The sequence below is a fragment of the Trematomus bernacchii genome, unplaced genomic scaffold (genome assembly GCF_902827165.1).
Source record: "Trematomus bernacchii unplaced genomic scaffold, fTreBer1.1, whole genome shotgun sequence".
Taxonomy (NCBI): domain Eukaryota; kingdom Metazoa; phylum Chordata; class Actinopteri; order Perciformes; family Nototheniidae; genus Trematomus; species Trematomus bernacchii.
In genome coordinates this window covers 17,029,077-17,043,840 of record NW_022988050.1, presented here as the reverse complement: position 1 = coordinate 17,043,840, position 14,764 = coordinate 17,029,077, and positions in this window count along the sequence as shown.

Sequence of the window (14,764 nt, the reverse complement as noted above, 5' to 3'; positions counted from 1 at the left end):
GTCAAACTAAAGTAGAGACATGGCAGAAATCCTACAATGAAGCGGGACAGTGAACTGTTCTCCGTGAGAGGGCGATCAAGAGAAGAGAGAGAGCGGCCCCGTCGAGGGAGTTTACAGATGGAAAGACACAGAAAGACAGAAGCACAATAACAAGTATATTTGGGTGATTTCTTTGTAAATAACCGACAGTGTCAAGAGGAATTAAAGTCCCCTGGTTTGTCCCCTACTCTAACTGACATAAGAAAACTCAAAATCAATATAAGCATATTAAAAAACGGGGACATTTCCGGGGGCAGATTGACCACCAAAGCCAGGCAGGCATTTGGTATGATCACCATAGCCATATGAGGCCGGACTCGGAGGGCTTTTCTTTGCTTTCAGCTGTCAGCTGAGAAGCAGGGGCGCCGGAAGCAGGGGGGCCAAGGGGCCATTGGCGCCTCCACTTTACAGCCCTGCCCCACATTTTCGCAGCGGCGGATGTCGCGGAACACTGTACATCCCGTTTCAATAATTCCCCTCTACTCTAAAGTCGCATCTAAAAAGAACGCAATCTGATCTAGCTGTGTATATTTTGTTATTTTTGCAAATTGAGGAGATGATAAGACAATCTCATTAGCTACAGGAAGCGACAGAGGCTCATATATTGCATTAGGTAAAATAAAGCAGGCAAACATAACAGGAAGAATATGTACATTTTAATCCAATCAAAGAGGACATTGTCACACCATTCAAATGTATCCATGTACATTACAACCAGGCACGTCGCCTGGCCTGGTTGTAATGTACAACCAGTAATGTAGCCCCGGACAATTCTCCCTCAATCATATAATACATTAACCGTGCTTTACCTGAACCTCGTCATGACACTAGAGAGGACAGCAGGATTGTAATTTCCCGTGTTCGGTGAATGCAACAGAGGCATGGCACCAGACCAATCACCAGAGAGTTGCATGGAAATAAACGTGTCTTATTGGCTGACAGGTACCTATCCTGTGACAATGTTTAAACTGTCAGTTGGACTCAGAGTTTTTGAAGATGGACATAAGAACATTTTTTCTAAAAAAAGACGACAATTCTCAAGTGGTGGCTCACACAACAACCCCAGAGCCACCACTTGCGCCAGGTAAACAAGGTATGTAAATGTCAGTAAACTTCCAAGTTATGCGAACATGTAAGCAAAGCATAAACTACAGCCAAGTAGTTGTTGATGTTACTTTGAATCGCGCGGGTAAGCTAAACCGTTAGCAAGTAGCTATAGCTAGCCAGAGACATTAAATTAACACTTTGTCATACAATACAAATGTTATGTTTTTTAGCGTTACCTGGTGATTTAAAAAAATCCTCTGGAATATGTTGACTTACTGTCAGTGTTCGACATGAAGCTAGAAGCTACCTTAAGGCCGCTACACACCCACCTGAGGCTAAAGAACGCGTACCGAAGGCGTCCCGACTTTTACGTCAGCTTCGTCGCCTGCGTCGGCTACGCCGCCCGCTACGCCGCCCGCTACGCCGCCCGCTACACCGCCCGCCTACGAACACACCGCAAATACTTCAGTCGACGAGTGGCAATAACTGTCCTTACCAGCAGGCAGCGGTAGTGTGAACAGCCAATCAGAGTGATTGCTTGGCCCGACTTTCTCTGACCTCCCGGGCCGCGGGAGGCATCGGGAGGTGTGAAAAGGTGCCGTAAAGAGACGACGGTGCGGGACACACCAACCTGAGTAGGGCGCCGCGAATGCCCGACTGCCTCTGACGGCCTCTGACTCCCAAAATCGGGTTTGTGTGCAGCTTTACATTACACAGTCACAGGGGAGTGATTTGTAAAATATCCATAAAGAAAAAGAAAATCTGTTTACAGTTCTGTTTCATATGGGTGTTGAAATATGTATCCATATCTCTTCATTTTGCTCTCAAAGTGCACCAGATTGATGCTTTTAACTTCAATATTTAAAAAAAAATCTTCCCGGGCCCCCCTAGAGGAGGTGAGGACCCCCCTAGAGGAGGTTAGGTCCGCCCCCCACTTGTAAAAAATAGCACTTTACCCCTGCTTACACCTACAGTGCCTTGCGAAAGTATTCACCCCCCTTGCCATTTTTCCTATTTTCTTGCATTAAAACCAAAAATATTATATTATTTTTGGGGGGATTTTATGGCAAGACCCCACAGAAAGTCAGTCAAAATTGGTGAAGTGAAAGAAAAAAAGAGCATGTTTTAAAACATAACAAAAAATGTAAAACTGAAAAGTGGTGTGTGCATATGTATTCACCCCCTTTGCTATTTAGCCCATATGAATTCATTATTATTATACAACTGTTGTAGAAGGCCTCCGTCTTCCATACCACAGCAAGTGGCCTTTCTAAGCAAGAAAACGACACCATGAAGACTAAAGAGCTCTCCAAACAGGTCAGGGACAAAGTTGTGGGAAAGTATGAGACAGGGTTGGGTTATAAAAAAATCTCACAAACTTTGAACATCACGAAGCACCATTAAATCCATTATTTTAAAATGGAAAAAATATGCCACGACAACAAACCTGCCAAGAGAGGGCCGCCCACCAAAACTCTCACACCGTGCAAGGAGAGCATTGATCAGAGAGGCAACAAAGAGGCCGAGGATAACCCTGGAGGAGCTGGTAAGCTCCACAGCAGAGAGAGGAGAATCTGTACATAGGACCACAGTAAGCCGTACACTCCACAGAGCTGGGCTTTATGGAAGAATTGCAAAAACAAATAAGAAAACATGTTTGGAGTTCTCCAAAAGGCATGTGGAAGATTCCCCAAACATGTGGAAGAAGGTCCTGTGGTCAGATGAGACTCAAATTGAACTTTTTGGCCATCAAGGTAAACGCTATGTCTGGCGCAAACCCAACACCTCTGATCACCCTCAGAACACCATCCCCACAGTGAAGCAAGGTGGTGGCAGCATCATGTTGTGGAGATGTTTTTCATCGGCAGGGACTGGGAAGCTGGTAAAGATAGAAGGAGTGATGAGTGGAGCTAAATACAGGGAAATAGTTGAGGAAACTGTGTTTCAGTCTGCCAGAGATTTGAGGCTTGGGCAGAGGTTCACCTTCCAGCAGGACAATGACCCAAAGCATACTGCTAAAGCAACGCTAGAATGGTTTAAGGGGAAACATTGAAACGTTTTGGAGTGGCCTAGTCAAAGCCCAGACCTTAATCCAAATAAAAATCTGTGGTATGACCTAAAGATGGCTGTACATCTAACCTAAAGGAGCTGGAGCAGTTTTGGCAAGAAGAATGGAAGCAAATCTCAGTGGAAAGATGTGCCAAGCTTATAGACACATACCCCAAGAAACTTGCAGCTGTTATTGCTGCAAAAGGTGGCTCTACAAAGTATTGACTTTAGGGGGGTGAATAGTTATGCACGCTCATGTTTTTTCTTTTTCATTATTATTTCTTGTTTGTTTCACGATAAAAAATATGTTTTGCATCTTCAAAGTTGTAGGCATGTTGTGTACATCAAATAATACAAATTCTCCAAAAATCAAATTAAATTACATGTTTTAATGCAATAAAACAAGAAAAATGCCAAGGGGGGTGAATACTTTCGCAAGGCACTGTATATGCCGTGAGCTGATTACCGAGCCTTCATTGTAACAGTCGCAGGTGTACTGTGTTTGTGCGTGTGGGGAGTGCTGCAGTAGAAATTTCCACTGTAGCGCCCGGTACCTTAATGTACCTTAATGAACTGTGGGCTAAGCCCCGAATGTTTCCAGGTCCAGGAAACGCCCCTGATTACAACCAATAAAAAAGCTTAGATTTGTTTCTTTGTTACCTGTGTCAGCCGTTAATCTAGATCAGGGGTGGGGAACCTTTTTCCTCTTAAGGGCCATTTCAATTTTTTCAACATCCTCCAAGGGCTGTACAAATTATTGACCTCTGCTTAAAAAAACTAAAATCACAGCCCATTCATTTGGCCTTTCTTTCATGCTGTGCAAAGAAAAAGCAACCTCTTAATCCAGATATCTTACCATGACTCGCGCATGCATGCACGTGCACGGTGTGGCATGACCACCAAGACAGAAAGATATGGACACAAGATGTGTGCAAATGTATTTAGTTTCCTATCCATGTGGACATGATTTAAGTGGGGGGTGGACCTAACCTCCTCTAGGGGGGTCCGGGGGGCATGCTCCCCCGGGAAGATTTTTTTTTAAATGTTGAAGTTGAAAGCATCAATCTGGTGCACTTTGAGAGCAACATGAAGAGATCTATGGATACCTCTCTCAACATCCATATGAAACAGAACTGTAAGCAGATTTTATTTTTCTTTGTTAGCAGATTTAGACTTATACCTTTTGTCTCTCTGCGGCAGAAAGGTGACTATTCTCACAGTTCAAGTTTAGCCATTCATCTCTGCGTTATTTATTAGATGCACACAGGTCAAGAGACTTGAGGACTGAACAAGAAGGGGCGTGACTCCAACTGTCATATACCCCAGGTAGTGACATCGCAATCATGTGCTACAGCGCTACCCAATGAACACAGTAGTAGTCGCAGCTACTTATACAAACAATATGGTACACAGTGCATGGAGTCATACAATATACAATATACATGTCTCTGTATGTTATACCTCAACACTCCCACTTATGAATTATGTGCTTACTGTATACCTGTTCATATTTAATTAACAAAACAAAAACATGGTACAGATGGTTCAAATGTGGGCTTCTTCAACACATTTTACACATTCAAATGTGGACTTTTTCAACACATTTTACACACTCAAATGTGGACTTTTTCAACACATTTTACACACCAAACATGATCCCTGCAATGATTCCTCAGCTTCAGTTTGGAGACAGGCTTGGTCATCACATCTGCAACCATTTCATCTGTAGGACAATAAACCAGTGACATCTTTCCCTGCCTTATGGTGGACCTTATGAAGTGGTATTTAATATCCAGGTGTTTACATCTTTGTATACACACTGGATTTTTAGCAAGGGCTATTGTCCCCTGATTGTCCTCGTTAACAACTGTTTCCTTATACACGTATGTATCTATACCTTCCAGTAGCTGCTCCAAATAAATACACTCCTATATAGTTAGAGCTATACTCAGCTTCACATGTGTAAAGCGCTACTGTAGGCTGTTTCTTGGTTTTCCAAGAGAGTAGTGAGCTGTCCTTACCCATGCTCACACAATACCCTGTCGTACTGCGTCTATCGGTTTTATCTGCAGCCCAATATATATATATATATATACTATAAGCCTGTAGGCCTAGTTTCTCACTGCTCTTTCTGAAACAAAGCTGTTTGTCTGCAGTACCCCTGAGATAACGCAAAACATGTTTTACTGTAACCCAATGCTCATCTGTCGGTTCAGCAAAATGTTGTGATAACTTGATACATAACGAAACATAGGTCTGGACGTGTACAGGTAGTCAAATAAATAAGGCTGCCGACAGCCTCTCTGTATTTCTTCACATCCACCATTTTAGGTGCATCTTCAGTGCAGTCTAACTTTTGGTCACAAGGTGTCTCCCTTACCCTACACTCCTGCATGTCAAAACGTTCCAGTATCTTTTCAACATACTAGAGATGGCAAATCCGAATCATTTTACGGACTCAGGGTCTTCTGAGTCAGTCATTGAAGAGATCCGGATCATACTAGTCATTTGAGTCATATGAGTCAGCATGACCAAGACCGTAGAAATCCTATTGGTGAAACCGAAAAGTTGTTGCATTTCACGATCATATTATTATTCCATATATTTTGAATATATATATATATATATATATTTGTATATATATATATATATATAATATCTGCATGTATATTTTCTATTTCGACATGTATATTTTATATTTTATTTTTATTTCTATTCTTGTATATTTTGTAGTTTTGTTTTATTGTAAAATGCCTTTTATGCTGCTGTAACAACAACAATTTCCCAATTTGGGATCAATAAAGTACTATCTATCTATCTATCTATTAAACTGACGTTATAATTAACCTCCGCTACACAGTGTATTTTGCTTTAATAAAAAATGTTGATCACAAAAAAAAGGGTTATTTTGCGATTTGGCAAATCTGAGTCTGCTGTTGACTCGTGCATGACGACGAGTCTGCTGGATCTCTGGATCTGCTGCTATATGGTTACGGCTCCGAGTCCGCACGAGTCTGATCCGCTGTGTGTTGCAGCGAGTCAGGATTTGCGAATCTGCGAATCTGCGAATCTGCGAGTCTGCTGTTGGAGCCGTCGGCTCCTCTGAGTCCCCACGAGTCTGCAGGAAGTTTCACTGATCCGCGTCCCCTCCCCTGAGCCAAACGATCACTTCTGGCAGCTATCCTGTGACTGTATACTTGCTAAAGGGTAGGTAGATGGACTGGGGTACGTTGTAATGTGATTTTACATGTTATAAAGAGAGTAGCGAGTGACGCAATTTATAGTTTTAATTTGTACGTCACACCAAGTGTGGGACTCAAGGACTCGGGTTAATGGAGAGGGGAGACTCGTCATGACCAGCTCATTTCTAGGATCCGGGTTAATGATCCGGATGAATCAGGACTCGCCCATCTCTACAACATACCTCTTTTGTGACACTTTCACACAGCCGTTAGACCAGGGGACTCCAACCTTTTTTAGGATGAGAGCTACTTTCAAAAAATAAAACAAGTCGTGAGCTACTTTTACTCCTCTTTTTTGAACATGTATGCAATTTAATTATTTTACCCTGCTTTATTTGGGGGTGGACCTCACCTCCTCTAGGGGGGTCCGGGGACATACAACCCCGGGAAGATTTTTTTTTAAATGTTGAAGTGAAATGCATCAATCTGGTGCACTTTGAGCACAACATGAATTTATGGAAACAGCTCTCAACACTCAGATGAAAGGGAGCTGTATACTTTTCAATAATCCAAACATCTTTAGAATATGATCACAACCAATAACAAATCATTTAAACTTGTTTATTCTTATCTTATGTTACCTAGTTAGCATTTTTTCTTTTTATTTATGCATATTTTACTAATCACTCTCCTTTTAAACTGTTTTTTTCTTTTCTTTTACTGTCCTATAGTACACATTGGAATGATTTCTTACTTTATTTTTACAACTATATTAAATAGATAAAGGTGTGCTCTCTCTAGTTCTCTCGCTCTCTCCCTCTGTCTCGCTCGCTCACAGAGGGTGTGTGCTCCTCCATGGCGATGACGGCTTGCGTTAAAAAATAATAATTAGGGATGCTCCGATCGATCGGCCCCAGTGGAAATTACGCAATGCGTATGTGTGCGTCAAGTGCAATAAATATGCAAGTTGCAACACACACAGAGTAAAACTCTACACCTCATGTGTTGTTTAGGCTGGCATGACTAGGCTGTTCAATGGGGCTGATGTGTTGTGTAGATTCTGCCAGAAGGAAAATCACAGTCAAACTCCTTATGAAGCGGTGAGGTGCCGCTCCACATTGCTTTTCTTCCCGACTGCAACGCTGGTCCTGCAAATCAAGCAAGAACGTGATTGATCTATATTCATTGTGGGGGGTGGGGGTAGGAGGAGTGTTAGATAGATATAGAGTTGTAGTAAGTAGATAGAGTTCGCTATGATTGAGGTTTCGTTTTATGCATAGGGTAGATTACATTTCCTTTTTTTTTGTGTGTATTTTTACATTTTGGATTTGCTTGGCGAGCTACTTATTGAGGGCTTGCGAGCTACCGGTAGCTCGCGATCGACGTGTTGGAGACCCTGCGTTAGACTGACTGAAATCCATGCCCAGAAAATGATTTAACCTCCCCAAATCCTTCATCTTACATTTTGTGGAAAGCATGTTTTTCACTTTCTCTAGAATCTTGGTGTTGCTGGCTGCGATGATAAGATCATCGACCCAGATAGAAATTACTACTTTTCCCTCTTTATACTCCTTGGAGTACACGCAGTGGTCTGCCGGGTTCTGTGTGAAATTGTCATCTGTTAAGCATTCATGCAACATCGTATTCCAATGACTGCTTCAGGCCGTAAATTGACTTCTCTAGCTTACACACTAGCTTTTCTCCCTCCTTTACATAACCCTCAGGTTGTTCCATGTAAATGTTGTGATCGATGGGAGCATGCAGATAAGCCGTCTTTACATCCATCTGGTGTAAAATCAAATCTTCTTGAGCTGCTTTCTGCATTAATACACGTACACTTGTCAGGTTGGCTGTTGGTGAGAACGTCTCCCCATAATCTATCCCCGCCCTATGACTCCTTTCGCTACGAACCTAGCTTTGTACTTGTCGTGTCCGTCAACGTCTCCCTTAAAGGGGACCTATCATGAAAAATGCACTTTTGTACGTCTTTTATACATGAATATGTGTCCCCGGTGTTCCAGGGAACTCACCAAGTGTCAGAAAACCCTCTCTATTTTCCTCCATACCCAAATCTCTAAAAAAGGGGCTGCAACGGATCTGATACAGACTGATACAGATTTGAACACTTCTATGTCGTCACAGAAGTGGCGCTACGGCTATTGGGCCAACTCTCCACCTATCAGGGGAATGTGGGGTTGGGCCACGGCCGGCCATTGCCGCTCGAAAGCGCTGGAGACGCTGTAGTACATATGCCAGGCCTGTAAGTGGCGCTGTAGTCTGCCACAAAAGCAGCGAAGAAGACTTCCCGCGCATATGGTAACCATGGTTACCCTTCTGTTTATTCTCCGCTGTGGCTTTTTTTCTCCCTCCCCGAGGCAAGCGTTTGCTCCTGCTGCTTTAATTCAATGCAATCCCTCCCCGTCGAGGCCAAGCCCCCAGGAAGTGCGCCGGACTCAGATGAAAATATTTGTGGTGGCCAAACGGCGGTACTACACTTCCGTTTGGTTGCCAGGCCCGGAAACACTTTTTCCCATTGACTTACATGGGGAAAGAGTGGTCTGTAAATCGTTGGATAATTTTTTTTAAACTAAATAAACTACCCAGTATGAACACTTGTATAGCCCTTATTAAAAACATTCGTTCCTCAAGTTGTAAAAATGTGCTAATAACGTTATTCTGAGAGTTATTTCCCTCTGCATTATGAACGTGCATCTAACCCACGGGACCGCGCCGCCCGGCACGTTCATGTGATGTGACGTGTACATGAGTTTTACCTTTACCCATGGATGCACAATAAGAACGGACCCATATCGCCTAACTGGCAGCCCACGGAGCTGTAATAATGGATATATTGCACATGTTTGCTGTAATTCATCATTTGTAAAATATTATACTACATGGGCTGTATGATGTAAATCTTGTATTAAATAAAGTTAATATTACCGACGTAGATTAACGTCCCTGTAGCTTCTTATTGCACTTGCAATATACCATTAAAGGAGTTGAACGTTGCTGTTTGCTATTACTATAATACCACGCAGGGATAAACCAGAGTTTACAACCTTTGCATGTGGGCACAACACGTTTTGACCCAGATTAATTAGCTATACCATATGATATCGCCCGAGGAAGTCGTCATACTTATACATATATAAATAAAGATATATGTGTCAAAGCTCTAATCAAATTAACAGTTGTATTAATTATACTTGTATATGTATATATATATATGTATATAGCCTGTGTTGTATATTTATACACACAAATGAACAACCTTGTGTGTGTCAAATAACAAGTTGTATTGTAGTGTTTATTTTAGTGTTGTTTTATGCTTATCCACATTTTGATTTCAGAGCACAGGAGAATGCTGGGCACAAAATAAAGCTCAACAGTGAAGCTGGCAATGCTGAACAAAACCATCTAGAGTTATAATATTTATTCAGCTGAAAAAGTCAAAGCTCTACGAAAATGTAATTAAAAATACATAAGCATTTCAGGTAGAAATCAGCATTTTATATAGAAATTCACAAATATAAGAAATTAAACCTAAAAGAGATGTTACAAAATGTATACCTCTGATGGCTGGCATAGTAGAACTAGGTGAAACAAATAGTGACAACAATTTTTAATACAATTTATATAGATTAAAAGGTAATATAATATTGATTACAATGATTCTATTAAAAAATCCACCAAACATGATCAACAGGAAAGCCCTCTGAAGGCATGTTATGGTTTGAAAAAAAGTTGAGGATGGGGTCCAGACAGTTAAATCAGGAGAGACTTCATTTTGTTTAAAGAACAGTTATTGACACATGCCATATGATAAATGTTAAGTCTTTGGCGATTAGACCCCGATCCTGAAATCGTATATCTAAAGGGGGAAATGCAGCCGTGAGCATATAGGAAACCCCCCGGGGTCTAGACATTTGTGGACATCTGGATTTGATGAGGAGATGGGATGAAGAGGAGGTGTGATGAGGTCTTTGGATTAGCTCTCCTGGCACTGGATATGATGAAAGGAGATGGGATGAAGAGGAGATGTGATGAGAAATGCTGTTTCCACCCCAACCTCTGCTGCTGAATGATTTTATATATTGTTACTAAAAGTGCTTGTCTTTGATATTATAATGATTACACCAGAAAGTCACTCTTTGTGAGATTTATTTTTTCACATTTTTCCCAGCCACAAGATGATTTCATTCATTGGAGGCCTCAAAGCTGGGTAAAGGTATTGATGCACAGATCAATGCAATCCTTTCCAACAGCATTCCACTATGGTTGGGGATGTCTGTAAAAAAAGGAGAAATAATCTTAAACAAAACAAGTGCCGCAATATAGGGAAACAAACTGTGACAAAAACATATCAATTAGATCAGAATCAGAATACATTTACATTGTTACAGCAGAAAAGAGCCAAAGACAGCCTAATGTTACAAAAAGTATTAAAGATTAAAAACCAGAAATTATAATAAAAAAAGTTACACATTTTACAAAATACACATCCTGTAACAGTTTGGAGGATTTAGCAGCCTGGTATATTACACCGTTTTAGCGGCATATATGTATATAAATATATATATATATATATATATATACACACATGGTTGGTATTTAACAACAAGGGGTGTTATAGTCTGTGTTGTAGTGTGTGATATTGGCCTTTATGGAAACATTTTACACCTTTCCTTCAAGTATTATACGTTTTACTTGTGTTACTTGTTGGGTACTTAACATGAATAATCATGGTTACTATCCTTTTACTCCATCACATTTCAAAGAGAAATAGGCTATTGTTATTTTAACTCCACCATCATCAGCTTTACTTTTTAGATAAAGATTTAAATCACAATTGATCATAACTCCAAATACATATATTTGTATATATTAATTACCAAGTGGTTTCATGTAGGCTACAACCCACACAAGTATCATGCTAAATTAAGCTCTGTTGCTTGGATATCACTAGATCCTGTTACATCAGCGTAATATAAAAGTAGCCTACATAACGACTGATGTGTAAATTAGCATAATTACTAGCTAGCCGCTAGCTGCTAACTGCCGCCTCGTTAATATCAAATCCATCATAATAACACAAGCCATTACCATGCTGTCATGAACGCGCGGTGCTGTTACGTGCTTCTTCTTCTTCTTCTTCTCTTGAAATTGACGTGCTTGATGTGAACGAGCATGGGTGTTTCTCAATCGCGAGTACGCTTGCTTGGTAGCACATGTCTGCCGAGCATCTTGCTTCAGAAGCGAGTCAAGAATACTTCCTGGCATTCGGAAAACGAAGTGTGGAATACGCTAGCAAGTGTGCAGGTGTGCGTCATATGAGAGGCCCCGCCTTACATCTTCCGCCACAGATTTGGGGCAATTGGTCCGTGCGCAAAGCATTGTGGGGATTTTAAGACCGCGAAGTCTACTCATGTGCAGACTCGATATTTCTCCAAACGGAGTACGCCGGGCTCGGTAGATTTCCAAGTATACTGGAGATTGGAACAGTACTTCGGCGGCACTCGATGACGTAGTATGCTTGACATAGTGGCTCTGAAGCAGCTTTACTCGCGATTGAGAAACACCCCATGTTGGGGAGCGTGGTTAAAGTTGCGCATGCGCTATGAGCGCACATACGGGTACTTCTCAGGCATGACGGGTAATCTGTGACGTTTCGCTCTCTCAAAAGTTGGGCCATTTTATCATCATGCGCCATTGAGCAACTCTCATAGGAATGAATGAGGCCCCGCCTCCCACGCTGTATCCAGTTCTTATTATACATCCATGGTAGTGACAGGCCGAACACATATGGTACTTACACCGCCCCTCTGCGGCCCGCTGGTGCCAGGATACCATGGCAAAACAGAGCCTGCCCAGGTATATCTAAACAAGTACCCGCCTGCACAATGGGGTAAAGCGGTCATTTTGCAGCTTGTGGTATAAAAATAGACAATGGCTAGAATATTCATGTAAAAATAGTGCCATATTCTGCCATGCCTGTAGAAATGTTGCGTCAAAAATAATGCATATATAATAGCACAGATGCCTTCACCACGAATGGCTACAAAAATATCTCATATCCCAAGCTTATCAACAAGCTAATGTTGCAGCTGAAATGTTCTCCAGGTCACAAACTCAACCTCACATGATGATGTGATACCAGTTTTCAAGCACAGCAAATATTCTCTTCCCAGAGTATATGATGGGACCAAGGTGATGATGTAGTACATGGTTTTAATAATACTTTTGCTTTTCAATGTTTGCCATTTCAAACCATGAGCTTGTTCAAATAATATTTGCCTTGATTTACAATATGTTCTCATTTGTTTTATCAGTACAGTTTTGAAGCTTTTGTGCTTTTCTTTGCCATAGTCCACTTTGGACTATATTAAATATTTCAGGATTGCACTTTTAACCCACTTGAAATGTTCCCACTTGCTTGGTTTCAAAACATAACAAATGCCATAATCTGTTCATTGGGGACCATAACATCAATGCTATTTTTCATTGCTGTTGCCGGCCACTATTGCTCATGTAAACCTACTACTGCTGTAGCCTGTAATCTCAGATGCACCCCAAGTCATTTTGTTTTGGAACCGGGCCTGTACATGGCCATATACTAAACAAAATACAGAGCCCATTCCGTGTTCCTGTTATTGTTTACTTCCTCTCTGCCTTCTTCTGGTGATTTATCTGATGTCCAGATGTTAAAACGTCTTTTAACCTCTTTTGCTTTCTCTTTCTTGATCCTCCTTAGCAACCTTCATTATAGTCAGGGGTGTACATAACGTTTTTGCCCAGGTTCTCAAAGGAGCACCTGGAGATGTTGCTTGGTGCGCATCCTTAAAATGAAATAAACCGGACCTTTTGAGGGGTACTTGACTTGACTTGACTGTAAACCAGCCTGACCAGTCAGTCAATATTAGGCTGGAATAGATTGCTGGTTAAGAGGGGTTTTGGACACTTTTTACATTATTTAATTTCATATTCTGTTCTTGTAAATATCATATTCTATTATATTACATGTATATAAACTTTTGCACTACTTTTTATTTTGTATTTTTGTATTTTATTATATATGTTGCATTGTTGGAGGAGCTCAGGTCAGAAGAATTTCATTGACATTTCTACACTGTAGCTGCTGAGCATATGATGATAAAACCTTTGAATCTTGAATCCAACACTTTTTTCAGTGGAAAATCTTAAATTGTAGGATAGTTTGGCCATAATAATGCTTTATGATTACATTTCTAGTGAGAAGTGTATATTTTACTTTCAGAATCTACCTCCAGTGGATGTGTAGGATCTACAGTATGATAGATATATTACTTTACACCCGGAAGTATGTATTGTCATTCTTATTGTCGATAAATTGAGGGATATACGCTATATTTTATTAACACCAGTATGTACTTTATACATCCACCTCGAGTGTTTGTCTCTGCACCGGAAATAATTTAATTTTAAAGTTCAACCGCATATTATATAAACTATATCAGCGCCATTTCCGAACAGGAAATGCACGCAAATACAAGTCTTTATATTATTAAGGTACAGTGCCACTTTCCGAACCATTAATGAATGCTTGTGTACACAAAAACGGCAGGCAAAACCGTTTTAAATGTGTGTTTCCTGTATGGCGAATACAGCTGCTTTATTTATGTCTGTATGAAGTTGTTGTGAGTGTGGAGGGAGCAGCTACAGGTTAGCTTAGCCTAATCGATATGGACATAAACGCGAGTGAAGTTTTAGCGAGCTGCATGAGAAACTCACTGGCTATAGATAGAAAAAATTACAAGTACGAATCGGGTGACTGTCAGGGGAGTCTCAAAAAACCCACACACGAATGCACAGCGATCCATGCACAGAAAGCGGTTTGTGTTTGCAGGTTCAGGGGATTTAAACGGAAAACAAATATGTGAGGATCAAAAATACATATGTAAAACTTTTTTCTGTATTTGGATTTTATTTACATGTATATGAAACGGAACACATTTGTGTGTGCATTGAAAAACACAAGTGTAGATCCGGAAATACAAGTGTGAATCCTTTTGCGGATCATGAAATACAAGTGTGAATCCTTCTGTGTGCATGTGTGTATTATGAGACTGTTCTGAGCCCATAACAGTTAGCTAACTTCATGTTCAACACAACACCTCTAATGGCATTACATTGACGATTTTAAACAAAACGAAACTCTCTCAACTTGTACGATAACGTTAATTTAACTTAACCTTAATTAACTGCATCACGTTTTTCAGGGGAAACACAAACTGCAGAAAACGTTAGCTGCTAACTGTTGTTAGCTAAGACAGCTAGCCTCCTAGCAAACGTAAGGTTAAGTTAACATTAACGTAACGTTGTAAGAAAACAAAACTAACCTTTGAGAAAGCTTTTACTCTCAGTCTTGGTGAAATTGTGTAGTGTTGCTTACCTCCAGGAGGACTTTA